The 4,988-nt window shown below is 31.4% G+C and overlaps 1 pseudogene; it reads left to right on the forward strand.

The window, feature by feature from the left end:
• Positions 1-3,247: 3,247 nt before the first annotated feature.
• On the forward strand, positions 3,248-4,004 carry LOC129884327 (uncharacterized; annotated as a pseudogene).
• The last annotated feature ends 984 nt before the right edge of the window (positions 4,005-4,988 follow it).

Genomic DNA, 4,988 nt, shown 5'->3' on the forward strand with positions numbered 1-4,988 from the left:
ATAATTTGATCTTCATTATGGAATGGCAAATTTTCACATTCTTATGCTACCACATTTAGTATGTATTTGAACGGACCAAATTGAGATGTTTGGTTAGGTTCTGAATTTTGATAAATAATATCTCTAGTCAATTATGTGTACTTATACTCTTAATCATGATATAATTATTATGATCTATGTAATTTGATCTATTATTTTAATCTATTAAAAGGTGAAACTCTTTCCATTAGTGAACAAATTCCTAATAAATTGGATAATAACAAATCACATTAGCAAAATAATAATTAGTTGATAGAACCGTGTCTCGGTCTTGAGATAGAAGACACCTCTTTATGGTTGCTTATAAGTTTTCACGTGAAACCCTACATGTAGATTTTTTATCCGACACGTGAAGTTAGTTAAGTACAATAATAAAGGATTAATTTAGTCAATAAATTAAATTTTTCAGAAAATTTGAGTTAATTGATTGGTGCCCGTAATTCTAATATGTGGAGTTAAATAAGATGTAATGGTAAATTTCGAAATTAAATTGAGGAGTGCAATTACAGATTTTTAGTATAATAAGTTATAATTTATTGTGATATGGTCAATTCATTCTTTTGCGAATTATTATCGTAATTGGAAGCCTCTGTTAAATAAATCTACAATCCCTACTATGCCTGGCTAATTAACCAATTTTGAAAAAAAAGATAAAAGAGATGTATAATTAATGTTTTTTATTTTAATAAAACTTTTTAAATTTCAAAATTTGAATACTTAAAGCAAAATGTTTTGTTGATTTATTGTAAAAATATTGTTTTGGTTTTAATAGTAAGAACGTTTTTGGTTTTAATGGCTCTTTATGCCTCTTGATTACCTCTTAATGCCCCTCTTGAATTGGCTTAATGGCTGAAATTCTTTGCCTATATTATGTGGGTATAAAAGGGGGTGTTGAGGTAAGAGAAAGAGATCTTTTTCTGAAAAGAAAAACTACTACTTGCCTACTCAAATTCTGATTTAAGAAAATTAGTGAGGTTAATAATAGAAGCAGCAGAAAGAAGTAATTTTGGATCATTCAGTGTTGAGCAATTTGTGTGGAAACTTCAAAAGTTTAGTTGTTCTTCTCAACTAACTTAAGTTATATTATTTAGTTACTATGTAATTTCGTGATCTTGTGGTATGCTTTTGCTGCATATGAATTGTGTACTCTAATAATTGGTATCACAAGTCTTCTTACATATGCTAAATAATGTAATAAGATAGTTCATTATTGATACAATTTTACTGTAAAATGTATATATCATGATGCGTTACTGTTTATGTATGAATTCATTGTTTCATAAATGGTTAATTTCTGTTTATGAATTCATGATTTGATGTACTGTTCAATTTTGAGATTGAAATTCATGATTGTTTATAATTTGACTTTGAATTCAGTGTTTCATAAATGAACTTCATAAATCAGATCTTGTAAATTGAAATTCATGATTCATGTTCTTGAAAATTAATTGAATTACTAGTTTTAAAGTTATTTATGAGAATATTTTTTAAGTTATTCAAAGTTGGATTCTGAATAATTATTGAAGAACTGGAAAAAAATCAACAGAGACTGTGTTGTGCTTGATGGTCCTGCCTGATGGTATCGCTTGGTGGCATCGCCTCTTGGCATTGCCTGATGGCCCTGCCTGATGGCATGTACCTTGCAAGCAGCATGATGGCATGTGCCTTGGCAAGCGGCCTAAAGGCTTGGCCTTGCCTTGGCATTGTCTTGGCGTAGCTTGCCTTGGCCTTGGACTTGCGTCTGATGGCATGCCATGCCCAGCCTACGCCTGGCGCGCCCGCGCGCTGATGTTATGGTCGAGCTCATGGGTTGTCCGTTGGCTTATTTTGGGCACTCTACTAGTCTAGTTTTTCCCAACGATCTTCGGTTGACCTGAAATTTGGATGGTTCATCGAAATGACTCACTGAGCAATACACAAAGCATCACTGTGACTAAGGGCCTTTTTTGGCCATTCAGAGTCGTTTTGATGGATTTTTGGCCATTTTTCTATTTTTTAAAAATTTAAAAATTTCAAAAAAATTATTTTTGATTATCCAGTTATGCAAAGGTTCACCTGTAATGATTATAAATAATTTTTACAATTAATATATGAGTGTACATGTCGACAAAGGTCCTCTTTTCTATCAGATAAACTTGTATATTTTGATATTGTAATTTGTCCTTCATTTTGATGACTTGTTCTAAACTTTCCAACTAAATTGCATGTTGAATCAATGAACAAGAGACTATATATATACACACACACACACCTGACTTAGCTAAACAGATTACTCTCCAGCTGAGTTGGTTTTGTTTGTTTAAGTGGTTATATATCCTTACATGATCGTATATTTGCTAGCATAGTTAAGTTTCTCTAACGAATCTAACTGTTCATAAGCATGATTGTATGTATCCTGTGTTATTTTTTTCCCGAAAAAGGGTCAAAATTTCCTTAAACTATTTGAAATGAATAAAAATGCCCTCCATTTAAAGTTTGGTCCAAAAATGCCCTTCTCGTCAATACTGTGGTCCTGAAATACCCTTGATATTGATAGTTTGTTCCAAATATGTCCATATTGTTATAAAATGGGTCAAAAATTTCCTTTTTCGAATATATATATATATATATATATATATATATATTTAAAAAACAAATCTAGTTCTTTATAAAAATATTTTGTTTAAGGAACTCTATTCTTGTTTTCTTTCTTTTCAAAATTACTTTAAGTAATAAAAATGTAGGAAATTATTTTTCTTCTTCTTAATCTCATTTTATCAATTAAAATAGAATAATTTCATGTACTCTAAGTTTTAATGGATAATATATGTCATATATATAATCATAATAAATCCATCATTAAGTTTTATTCAAATGCCAACAAAAAATAATTATAATAAAATAAGAAATATTTTTAATTTTTAATTTTTAATTTTTTTTCTAATTGAAGTAGAACAAACATTCGCAAATAAAAGAAATATTATTAAAAAAAATGTGTCCAGAAAAAAATAAAAATATATTTATTTGAAAAAGGGTATTTTTGACCCATTAAATAGCAATAAAGGCATTTTACACCAAAATATTGACAACAAAGATATTTTTGGACCAAACTATAAATGGAGGGTATTTTTGTTCATTTTACATAGTTTAAGAGAAATTTTAACCCTTTTTCAAATTTTTTTAGGATTGCATGCCTGATCTATTTTTTCAAACATCTCTCAGATTAACTATGTCTCACTTCAATCCCTTGTCCTCTATCTTGAATCAAAATAAACTGGAAGGTCCTAACTATGTGGACTCTGGATGAAACTTAGACATTGTTCTCACTTCTGAGAGTCTAAGTACGTGTTGGTAGAGGGATGTCCCATTAAACCAGCAGATACTACTAATGAAGAGATCCAAGCCCATGAAAAATGGGTTAAGGCTGATGAGATGGCAAGATGCTACATTCTAGCCTCCATGATGAATGTCTTGCAGCATCTGCATCAAAACATGACATCTGCTTTCGATATACTCGAATCCCTCAAAGAGATGTTTGGAGAGTAGAATCGTACTTCAAAGAAGACTGCCATGAAAGCCCTTTTGACAACAAAATGGGTGAAGGATCTTCTATCAGGGAACATGTACTGAAGATAATGAGTTATCTGAATGAGTTGTAGATAATTGGTGCTGCCATTAATAAGGAGTCTAAGATGGAGATGATCCTTCAGACTCTGCCAGACAATTATCAACAGTTTGGCTTAAATTATAACATGAGTAAAATGGATTTATCTTTTGCAAAATTGTTGAATGAACTGACAACAACTGAATCGATAATCAAACATCAAGCTCCTTCTGTGGCATTCATGGTGGACAAACATTTTGCTTTCTCTTCTAAACTGGCAAAAGCCCAAAAGAAGAAAAAAAAGCTTCGCAAAGTTGTGGCACCCGGAGGTGCTAGAGGTGGTGTGGCTAAGCCTAAGGGAAAATGCTTCCACTGCAAGTAGCCTGGACACCACAAGAAGCAATGCCCCGATTATTAAGCCAAAATGAAGAACAAATGTAATTCTTATTTAAATGTCGTTGAAGCATGTTTAGTGACTATTTCTATCGAATTATGGGCTGTAGATTCAGGAGCTACTAACTATGTCTGCACTTTTTTGCAGGGGTTTCAGAAAATATGGCGGCTAAGTGAGAATGAATCTACATTTGTCAAGCAAATGGGGAACCCTCATCAACCCTAGCTATAGGAAACATTTCTATTTTCGTTCAGTAGTACCCGAGTTCTTGTTTTAAAGGATATCTTATATGTACCTACAATAAGAAGGAATTTGCTTTCAGTGTCAAAAATAATGGATGATGAATTTAATGTTTAATTTGATAATAATTGTGTTGTTATTAAGTATCAAGCATTTCATCCATAGTGCTCCCAAAATACATAATATGTTTGTGTTTGAAGTCTCCAATAATATGCTACAACAAACTGAATTAAATAACACTGATACTTCTCATAAAAGAAAATGTATTTCTGAATTGTGTCAAACATACTTATGGCACTTACATCTATGTCATATTAATATAAATAGGATTTCAAGGTTGGTTTTTGATGGACCTTTGAGTTCATTAAAAGTGGAGGCACTACCAGCCTGCGAATCTTGTTAGAAAGTAAAATGACAAAGAGACCTTTTCCTTCCAAAGGAAATAGAGCCGGTAATAAGTTAGAATTATGAATATACAACCAAGAGGTGGTTTTGAGTATTTTATGACTTTCATAGATAATTACTCAAAATATGGTTATATTTATTTGTTGCGCCGTAAGTCTGAATGCTTTGAAAAATTCAAAGAATTTAAGATAGAGATGGAAAAACGACATGGTAAACATATCCAAACATTACGAATTGATTGTAATGGTGAATATCTTTATGCGAAATTCATTAAGTACTTTCAGAATCAGGAATTACATCTCAATATTCTGCCCAGGAACATCACAA

The sequence above is a fragment of the Solanum dulcamara genome, chromosome 4, assembly GCF_947179165.1.
Source record: "Solanum dulcamara chromosome 4, daSolDulc1.2, whole genome shotgun sequence".
Classification (NCBI taxonomy): Eukaryota; Viridiplantae; Streptophyta; class Magnoliopsida; order Solanales; family Solanaceae; genus Solanum; species Solanum dulcamara.